The sequence below is a fragment of the Furipterus horrens genome, unplaced genomic scaffold (genome assembly GCF_987537825.1).
Source record: "Furipterus horrens unplaced genomic scaffold, mFurHor1.1.pri manual_scaffold_10, whole genome shotgun sequence".
NCBI classification, from domain to species: Eukaryota; Metazoa; Chordata; class Mammalia; order Chiroptera; family Furipteridae; genus Furipterus; species Furipterus horrens.
This window is the reverse complement of record NW_028327180.1, coordinates 78,872,265-78,883,339: the sequence shown is the minus strand read 5'-3', so window position 1 is coordinate 78,883,339 and position 11,075 is coordinate 78,872,265. Positions and strand designations below refer to the sequence as shown.

Genomic DNA, 11,075 nt, shown 5'->3' with positions numbered 1-11,075 from the left:
GCGCGAGCTGCGCAACTGCGAAGCTGGCCCTGGCCCGCCGCCAGACGAGAGGGGATGGAAACCGGAGGCCAAGGCGCAGGCGCAGCGTAGCCTGCCGGTAACTGAGGCACCTTCGGTTTTAGGGCGCGGTGCCTCAGAAGGGTGAGGTCCCGGGGAAAAAGCGGACGGAGTACCAGCAAGCGGGGTGATCGCAGCGGGGTAACTGGGCTAATCCCAGAGCACTAGGTCCTACACTGCGCGGACCTGGCGCAGGCGCAGTCCTCGCGGGAGAGGCCTAGCCGCTAGAAACATTTTCTCGAAGGGGCTATCCTTGGCTCCACTTGGCGACTTCTACCAGATCGGAAACGGCGCCTACTCCTGCAAGATACAACAACGGTGGAATTGCTTGGGATTCCCGCATCTTTGTGTCAGGAACGGGCGCCCAGTGGTAGCTTGGTTCGGAGGCCACCTCCGCCGCTAGTTCACACTTTGTAATTAGGTCACACGTAGGCGGATGAAGGTGTACCTGCCGGGGAGTGTCGCGCAGTGCATCTGACTCCCCCTGGCACACATCTGTCACCGGGCTTAGGTGTCTATTTGGGCGCGATGGCTGGGCCGAAGCCTGGGCTTTTCTCTGGGCCTCCGACCTTGCCTAGCTTTCATGCACCCCTCGCTGTGGTGCCCGTTTTTGCCTTCCGCCCACAGGTGTGCCCTTTTCTCTGACTCCGGTTCCTCCTGGGTATGACACACACACACCCCTGCCCGCCTTGTGCTGCCTTCCAGAGGGAAGGGCTGAAAGAGACAGACGCGGCCCGGTGGAGATAGAAACAGCTACCATCGCACTTAAAGACCAGATACTTTAGGATCAGACCTCGGTCTGGCTATGAATCTCTTTGGGGTTTGTGATATGTTTCCACATTCCACTGTCTGCTTTCACAAAAATATTTAGACTCTTAACTATATGCTATATCCCATTCCTGGGAGAGAGGGGTCATCCAAATAGACAAAAGTACTCTACCCTGATGGAGCTTGTCTTCTCCCAATAGTACTCTTAAAATGGTCAGGGGATAGATAGGCAGAAGAGAGATATAATGTCCACAGGACCTGAGAGAAGCTTTCCAAAGGACAGTCAACCTAAAAGCATAAGGCAAGAGGTGAACCTAGTTCCCTGTCTTCTACACCCTCTACCTCCAGAGGAGAGCGCTCACTGCAACTCTGAGCCAGTCCTCCAGACCAACAAGCGGAAGGGGACCTTGGAGGCATAGATTAGCCAATGGCGGAACTGAAAATTCTTCATCCAAAACAACCTGCTTGGCCAGGCTGACTGGCTTGGTCTTACAGGGCTGGAAATTGCAATTCTGCTTTTCCTTCCTACTTCCCAATAGTGTGCCCAAAAGAAAGTACACCTTAGATCTACTCCCCCAAAGGCTTATACGTAACTTACTAGTCTGGGGAAAGCTCTTTTAGCTCAAAGTCTGACTAATGTTTTGCAATCAACATCCCCAAATAATAGAGGAGTAAGAGTTAAGACCATTTGAAATGAATGAGGAGGGAAAAATCATCACTTGGCACCCACGATTATAAAGACCTGTCCGATGTGCTGCCTTATTCTTCAGGTTGCCTTGTACTGCCCTGTACCTGATTTATAGAGCAAGAAGCAGACGGGCACTCAGAAAAGAGAAGGGACTTGCCCAAGGTAGTGATCAGGATTTAAAACTTCATTCTCCCAAGTGCAAGGTCCTAATCTCACACAACAGACCTCCAAGGACTAAAATATGGAACAAGGTCAATATAATTTCCCTTTGCTTGAATTCTATCTAGAAATGTATAGGTGATGTTAGTTTGATAGATTAAAAAGTATTGAACACACTGTATGTGCTAAGATTATAATGAGTGGGTTTTTTGAAGGTGCTGTGAGCTTGTTGCTAGCTAGCAATTAAGGTAGGTATTATTTATTTTCTCGATGCAGATTACTTGGTTCACTTACCATCATATAATGAAGGGAAGATATAATTATATATTCTTAAAACATCCTGCCAAGTAATTAGATGCCATGACTTCTTAAGCAATGATTCTAGGAAGCTCTTATTAGCATTCAAGCAGTGAAGTAAAGCAATGATTATAAACAATATATAACTAAATCAGAATGTCGTTAGAATAAATCTAGAATGCTTGCTTACTCTGTAGAGCTCAAAGTAGCTAATGGATCTGAAAATTCAGCGTTATTAATATGGTCTTGACTAATTGGCTTGGCCTCAGTTCTAGAGTGGAGGATTAGTTGGAACAAAAAAGTTAAAAGCAAACAAAAAACAAGTTTTTAATTTCTTGTCAAAAACTAGAGATTGAATAAAGAAAATATATTTTGAGAAAGAATCTTTGCTCAGATGACAAATTCCATATACAGCAAGTCCCAGTGTGCCTATGATGTTTAAACATAGCTATAAATAAAAATCATCTGATGATGGGGGTGGGGTAGGAAAAAGATAACCTTGAGCAAATAGCTTCATGATATTAGTCAAGGTATAAAAGTTGACATTAAACATGGAGAAAGAATGAGATGTATCTTGTCAGCCATTCCTTTGGCCTTATGTTAGGTTTATTTTGTTGTTGTTCCTTCCAGTTCCCTGACTTCTGAACTTACTGAGACAGAAAGTAGAGCTGTGTAGGTAAGAAGTGGCTCTGGGATCAGACAGATCTGGTTTGAATTCTGGTTCTGCAACTAACAACCTAAGTACGTGAAGTTTGGTAAGTTACCTAGCTTTTCTGAGTCTCAGTTTCCTCTCCTATAAAGTGGGAATAATGGTAATAGCCAAATAACAGGGTTCTTCGAAGAATTAAGGGAAATTATAAATGTAAAACACCAAACAGTATATAATAAATGTCCAGTAAGTATTAGATATTATTTCTAAGAGGTCTCTTGATTCTAAATATCCCCTAATGCCAGTTGGAGCCCCTCAGTTGTCTGCCACGAAATACTTACTGGTCTTTGGAAACAAATAACAGTATCAAGAACATTATATAGACACAAAGCCATTGGATGAAGTAGGGATGAGGGAGGAAATTCAAGCAGAGAGAGAAAGAGAAAGAGATGGAACAAAAAGAACACCCTTCTCTTCCCTTGCTATCAAGCAAACATTCAGAAGGCTTGTTATGTAGAGAGAAAGTTGCTTAGGAATAAATCGAAGAATTAATACCACTGGTCAGTTTTATGCTCTATTGGCTCAGATCCACATCTGAAAAGGGGCTGTATATGACAATATGCTCTTTGTACCAAGTCCTTCTATGCCCCAGAAACCCCAAATAAAGACTTGACCAGTCAACATCTTTGTGGCTCTGCCCATGAGAAACCTGCCAACTAGAACTACCCAAACAACCAAAGGATTTCTGGACTCAGGATATGTAATGATGCAACTCATTGGTATCCAGCCCTGCTCCTCTCCTTTGTGGTTTTCAGAAAAATTAAACTTTCTTACCCCTTCACCTGAAATTAGAATTTTATAAATGTGGCCAATATTTTGTGGCCAGGAACTTTGCCATAGATATCATATAGCCCTTTCCTCCAGCTACTACAGTTTGGCTAAGGAAAAAATTTAAAAAGAGAAATGACAATGTCCCTGAGGTCCAGATACCACTCTCAATTACAAAGGAAATATTTTTCTCTGTTGGGGAAGGGGGGGGGTCTCTGGAATGGAAGGCAAAGTATCACCCCAGAAGATTGAGTAAACCTTAAAAATACTGTCACCAACTTTGCACCTATTAAAAATCTTATCAGAGAAGTATATGTATCGACTTAGAACATTATTCACAATGTTATTAAGTGAAAAAGTCCCTTATAAGACAGCACATGTGATATAACCCTAATTTTATTAAATGTATCATAAATACATGTTTACAGGAGACTTTAGAAAGGTACACGGTGAGGTATTAACATCAGTTGCTTCTGATGAGTGGGATTGTTTTTTATTTTCTTTTTAGTTATTTGATTCATCTGTAATGAAAACATATTGCTTTTATAATTATGCAAAGAAAATCTTCAGAATATCTGAGTAAACATGACAAGGTACCTCTCAGGGGAATTATAGGTCCAAAGAACATGTAGCAACAGTTCTGTTATTTATTCCACTATGCCCTGGAATATTACTCAAGGCCCCCACTTTCTTGTGAAAAAAGCCTCACCTCTCCTGTGGCCTTCTCACATGGTTCCTCACATAGTATTTCAACATGACCTTTTTTCCTGCCTTCCCTCTCACTGAACTGACTCCTTCCTCTCCTCGTCCATTTCGTTCCTTCTTTCACCTCTGCTCAGCCTGTCCTTGCTCTCTAGATCACCCCTCGTAGCTATATGAAACCTGCTTGTCATTCAAGACCTGTTCAAGCCCTTTGAAGAGTCTTTCCTGACTCCAGGTCTCTGGATTGGGAGTGCCCAGAGTCTGGGGGAACAGAACAGAGACTTGGCACTGTCCGAACTGAGGCGTGTGAGTGGAGGTCTTATTGGTGAACCCATGTGAGGTGCTCCCTAAAAACTCCCAGAAACACTGTGGAGGATGGGGGCATTTTGCAGGGAGCCGGAGGGAAAAATCTGTTCACGTTTTCTTCTTTATTTTCCAGATTATCCAGTTCCCCAGTGCTCTAGCTTGACTCCAGGCAAGATTTAAAAATCAGATCCCTGACACAGGTGGATTTGCAAGCATAGAGGCATCTGAGCAGTACTTGGGAAATTATTTGCAAAGATAGAAAGATAGGGCCATATTGCTCTCCTATCTGATTGAAAGAAACAAACTTTCCCTCACAGGAGTGTCCTCCCTAAGCTGTTAGAGGGAACCCTGGGCAGGGAGACCCCTCGATTACCAGGTGCTTATGTGCTCATCCCTTGGACCCTTCAGCTGCGAAGAGAGGGGGGGGTCTGCTGCTTGGGCAACAGCAGACCCTCCATATCACCCTGCCCAGGCTCTGTAGCTTCAGCTTCACTGGAGAGGACACTCCAGCGTCATCACAAGATGTCGATTCAACACGGGAGGAGACAGATACCGTGTCACTCCCGAGTCGGACTGCACAGCCATTCTCGGCGGTGCAGATAGACTCTTAAGAAGCTACACCATCGTCTCTCGAGACGGACGGCTGCCGACGATGTGCTCATCCTTAAATCCTGAACATGGTGGATAGTAAGGGAGTTGGATTCACAAACAAAAAAAAGGAACAGAAAAGAGATAGTTGATGGGTAATTTAGTGCCTACGGGGTGATAATTGGTTCTTAGATTAAGAATGCTAATCAGTTGCCTCCATCTTTGGAGGAACAAACAAGAGAAAGAAGCCTCTGTCAAGTAGTAACAATTACAAGGCCAGCATTTATTAAGCCCTTAACTATGTGTCAACTACCTTTCTAAGTGCCTTACATGTATTATATGGTTTATTCCTCACAAGTTATGAGGCAGGTACTATTATTATTTTCATTTTAACAGATGATGAAACTGAGGCATAAATTGATTAAGTAAGTTGTACAAAGGTAAAATAACTGGTAAGTAGAGTTGCTAGGGTTCCAACTTTGTCTGGCTTCAATGACCAAACTCTTTACTACACAGCATTTAACATCAGACCACAAGTGATTTCGTGAAAGGAAGGCCCTGACCATTGGAGCATCTGACACTTTCAATGCCTAGCAATCTCCAAAGATAGAGTAATAACCAGAATCCTTAAAGTTTGCTGCTTAGTGAGCGGCCTGTGGTCCAGCCCACCCTACCCCATCAGTTCTACTCCCTAGATACACCTATCCCATACCCTCCTCCACCATCCTCTGCTTGTTCCATGCCCTTCTGCTCTCTTCTGAGGACCCTCTTTCTTGTTCTCCTATTTCTCCAGTTGTCCAGCCTACTGGGATGACCTGTAGGCACAGTTTCACTCCTCTTTTGGCATCAGAATAAAAAAGGCTGCTGGTCCCTGAACTACACATTCCCAAGCCACCTTCTTTGGGAATGAGGTCCTTCGCAATCCATAGGCTGAACACAGACAGCCTAGGAAGCAATGAGAAGAAACAAAGACCAAACTATTTTTGAAAACAAATTGCCCTGCTCACTCCACATGAGGGAACATCAGTTACTGTGATTGGTTTGTCTTGCCTTTAAGTCAACTAAACACCAGAACGTGGACTGCACTCTCTTCCTCACAGGAACTACTGGTAGTGTAAGGGAAGGAAAGTTGGGGCATCCCAACTTCTGCCACCAACAACCTGTATGACCTTGAGCACATCTTTTCCCACCAGTTTTCCCCTCCAACAATGTAAAGGTTGGACTGTACTGGTGAGTTATCAAATTAGGATCAATGGATGGGTTCAGGGAGATTCATCAACTCCCAAACGATAGTGTATAAGAATTTTCTCTTTTTATTGACATTTTATTGAGATAATTTTTTATTCACATGCAATGTAAGAAATAATTCAGAGAGATTCCACGTTCCCAGTGGTAATATCTTGCAGTACTGTAGTACAGTATTACAACTGGAATATTGATAGTGACAATCCTCCTATCTTATTCAGATTTTCCCAGTTTTACCTACACTCATTTGTGTGTTGAGGTGTGTGTGTGTATTTACTGCTATCAAATTGGGAGTTTCCTTCTGCATGTACTTTTTTCTAGGGCAGGGCTCTTAGCTTTTCATCAGATTCTCTCCAGTATCGGAGATGCAAAAGGAGGTTGAATTCCTAGCTCTGGGAATTCTATAAGACCACACCCAAATCTTGATAGCTTTCTATTCAGACAGCCACATTTAATTAGCATTTCCAAATGGCAGACACAAGGACACTTGTGGGGGAGAGGTGCAGGGAAAACAAGAGAAACCCAAAGGTGCACAAAACACTGTCCACTGAGCTTATGCCCCAGAGAGGGAAGACAGACAATCCAACAGGTAAACAAATCATTTATTATACATGTACAGAAGAGGAACAGCCTTGCTGCTTGGGACAGCTTGGGAAGTATTTTCACAGAAGCTGATGTTTGAGCTCCATCCTGAAAGAGAATCCAGAATTCCTTAACTAAGAAGAGGAGAAATGTTAGAATCATTCCCTCTTAAATCATATCTATTCTAGATGTTTTGAAGAAAGCATAAGAAACGATGCCCACATTTGTTTATTCTACGATGTTAAGGTGTCAAATTCTTCAACTCCCGTGTGTTGGTGTTGAGGCCAAGGGATTTTTTCCCCCTGAGTCTGTTTTCCACTGTCTTGTCCAATTTGGATACCAGATCCTGCCTGCTTAGCTTGAGAAAGGCGTTTTATCTCTGGCGCCTTGATCACATCAGAGCTTATATTTAAAGCATGAGTGATGAGAGGAGACCGCAGCTAAGTTCCTGGCTCTGTCCCATCCCTAGATGCACCCGGGAGCACCCTCCTCTCAACATCAATGCTGCAGTGGTTGATGGGAGTCATAGCTGGTCAAAGCCATGAGGAAAACATCTCTGCCCTCCAATCAATTCTCCAGTCACTGGGATCTCCTTTCCCACAGGGCTTTTCAGAAACCCTCAGGGGCTCCCCCAAGTCTCCTCATATCTGCCCTCCCCATGTTAGATGGTTGGCTACCTTATATGGGCTCTGGTTCAGACACCACTTGGGGGTCTCTTTCTCTGTGGATTGCAGGTTCCATATCAGGTTATTCAGTTCCCAGTACTATTCTCAGAGGCATCATTCTCCTCGGTGGAGCCATCACTGCATCAGGTAGACCAAGACCCTACTCTTGGGCCCACCCTTTGAAGAGCCCCCTAGAAGTCCAATTCAATGCACCACTTCTTATGATTTCTATGTCTTCCTGCAAGTTATTTAATGCCCTAAACCTTAATATCTTTATCTGTAAAACGGGGATTATAATAGTACCATCCACACAGGGTTATTTTAAGCTTGAAATAAGTTAACCCATGCAAAGCTCTTAGCACACAACAAGTACTTCATCTACATTAGCTATTATTATTAGCATCATTTTTATAATACAAGTATTTGTGATTGTAAAAGAATTGATGACCACTGTAGAAAATTTGTGAACTACTGACAAGTTTAAGGAAGAAGCAATCCAGGGATGAGTGTTTTGATGTATATATAGTTTTCCCAGCTTGTGTGTGTGTGTGTGTGTTTATGTGTGTGCATATTTATACTTATGGGAAATTAAAAATGGGTTTATATTATATATGTCTGTTCTGTAACCTGTTTTATTCAACTAATATAAGTATTTTACCATATACTTATATACTGTGAGAAAACAATATTTTTAGCCCTTGCTGGTGTGGCTCAGTGGGTTGAATGTCCTGGTTCGATTCCCCATCAGGGCACATGCCTGGGTTGTGGGACAGGTCCCCAGCTGGGGTGCAGCTAATCAGTGTTTCTCTCCCTCACTTTCCATCTCTGAAAAAATAAAATCTTAAAAGAAAATAGTATTTTAAAAATACTAGCTAGTTTTCAAGCACATTTTTTTTCAAGTATATTGATGTAACCCAATTTATGTAACTAATTCATTAATTTGGTATTTAGATTGTTTCCTATTTTTATACTTATAAATACCATGATAAATGTCCTTGTTCATAAATTTTTGTGTACATCTCTGTTTAGTCCTTAAGATAAATGCTTAAAGGTAGAATGACAGTGACAAAGGCTATATATCTTATTTTTCTGCTTTGTTAATTGTATTAACCATAATCCTTGGTTCATCACACTGTTATAATTGGTACTCGATGGCCTGATTTTATTAATTTAGGTGGTAAATTCATTAATTTTAATAACGTAATCAGTACATGTAAATCCACAACCAAAAACATAAGGTGGGACCTCAACAATTAGCAATATTTAACCATGAGGCCTTCCACCCCATCTCCCTGTGATCCCTAACCAAGGGAACCACCTTGAATTGTATCTTCATTTCTTTTTTTTTTTTTAACAGTCATTGAAAAAACACTTTTTAACTGATTTTTATAGAAAAGAGAAGGGAGGGAGAGAGAGAGAGGGAGGGAGAGAAACATCGATGTGTGGGAGAAGCATTGATCAGTTGCCTCTCAGACATGTCCCACTGGGGAGAGAACCCACAATCCAGGCATGTGCCCTGACTGAGAATGGAACTCTCGGCCTTTCGGTTTATGGGACGATGCTACAACCAACTGAGCCATGTTCATTGATGTTTCAGAGAGAGGGGGAGAAGAACATCGATCTGAGAGAGAAATACCCATCAGTTGCCTCCCATATGTGCTCCAATGGAAGACCGAACCTGAAACCTAGGTATGTGCCCTAATTGAACCCACAGCCTTCTGGTGTATGAGATGATGCTCCAACCAACTGAGCCACCCAGCCAGGGCTCACTGTAATTCATTCTGACTGATGTAAAATACCCCAATGTGTAATTATACCACAGTTTATCATCCACCCTCCCCTGATGGGCAAGTTCACAATTTCTAGGATTTAACTCCTGTTCACACTGCTGCTATGAACATTACTGTAAATGCTCCCTGTTGTACAAGAGTTTGTCTAGGAAACCAGTTTATATCCCACCAGCATAGGGAGGCCCTCTGAGCCCACACCCTCGGGTACGCATGGACCCATGTTGTCAGGTTGCTCTCCTGATGGTTGGATCAGTCTGTCTTCCTTCAGCACAGCCTGAGGAGGGCAATTTCCCCAAACCCTTTCCAACCCTAGGGATCATTAAAAATGTCCGACCATTTGATAGGAAAACATGGCATCTCACTGCTGTTTAACTTCGTGGCAAGGTATTGACTCCTCTAAAAGCTGAGGGAGAAGGGCTTGGGCTCAGAGAATTGTGCCCAGTCTGATGACTTCAGTGACATTTCCCCAGTGGCTCAGTTGCTTTCCCATGTCCTAAAAGAGGTGAGCGGTTGGAAGGAGGGAGTGAGAAGGGCCAGGATGGGAAACAAGCCCAACTCACCACAGTGGAGGCTTGTCTCCTGGTCCCAGCCCCTGCCAGTGTCAGATCACTCCATGATGAAGTGGGCATTATCTCTCCCCACCCCCACCCGAGGAAAGCCAGTATAAAGCTGCCCTTTGTTATTTGAATTGATAAATTTAAACCTCTTTCCCTGCTCTGCAGTAAAAGAACTTTCTATTTTGGGCTTAGTGACAGAGCCAAAACCAAGCAGAGAGCAGCAGGCTGCAGCATGAGTTAATAGTTTTTCTTCAAGGGAGAGAATCCACAGGCAAGCAGAAGGACTTTCCAAAACACGTCGTCTGCATAGCAACATGCAGCCAATTTGCCTGTCTTTCTGCTGACAGATATATTTCAAGGTTCAAAATTGAACACTATCTAACCTTCAGAGCAAGCTGAAGAATGAATTCTGAACCATTAGGTTTCTAAAGTCGAGTCAATTCTCCAGGAATTTATGGATGTCTCCCTGTTTACCTGGTGCTGGACTAGGGATCGTCAGAGAAGAGAATACTGTCTTCGAGGGGAATTCTAGCCACCAAAAATTATAGTGAGTTGAGGAGTACCTGAAACACTTGCTTAAGAATATGCCTGCCCTGGCCAGATGGCTCAGGTTGTAGCATTATCCTGTACAAGGGCAGGGGCAAAGTTCCAGAAGAGCATGTGGGATGGGAGACAGTGTTGCTCCACTTGGCGAGTGAGAATTAAACCTCCCTTCCCTATACCAACCAGGAAAGATATTGCAAACAATGGAAACCTGGAAGAGAGAAAGGGGGAAGTTTGTTTGCAGGGCTATGTCCTACAGTTGTATAAATTGTGTCCTGAACAACCAAAGGGTAAATGGAGTTGTGTAGGAGACCGTTCTGTGTGGTTTCAATAATTTTATCCCAGCTGCAAGCTAGCCCCTCACCCCCGGAGGCCTATAAGACTTGACTGGAAAACCAAAAAGGTAGAGGCCGACATGACTTGAAGGCCACTCAGGAGGTTCCCATGGGAATTGGATTTGGCGAATGCATATTGTACTTTAGAGCTTGCTCTGCTTTCCTTATCTCTTAGCTAACTATAAACAGCATGTAGCTAAAAATGTATGAAGCCTTGCACCTGATGTCAGCATGGAGTCAGGATGTTTAACAGACCCTGACACAGACTGGTCACTGTGTTCCTTATACTGTTATCTGTAATCAGTAACTGTCAACT

At 43.2% G+C, this 11,075-nt stretch overlaps 1 long non-coding RNA gene across 2 annotated transcripts; it reads left to right on the top strand.

Annotated features, from left to right (window-relative positions):
- The first annotated feature begins 12 nt into the window (after positions 1-12).
- On the top strand, positions 13-9,217 carry LOC150000795 (uncharacterized). 2 transcript variants are annotated; one of them, XR_016513321.1, is made up of 4 exons: positions 13-141; positions 685-877; positions 2,600-2,724; positions 9,132-9,217. It is a non-coding gene; the product is annotated as an uncharacterized LOC150000795 (long non-coding RNA). The 2 variants fall into 2 exon arrangements; XR_016513322.1 differs by having other exon boundaries at positions 14-97.
- The last annotated feature ends 1,858 nt before the right edge of the window (positions 9,218-11,075 follow it).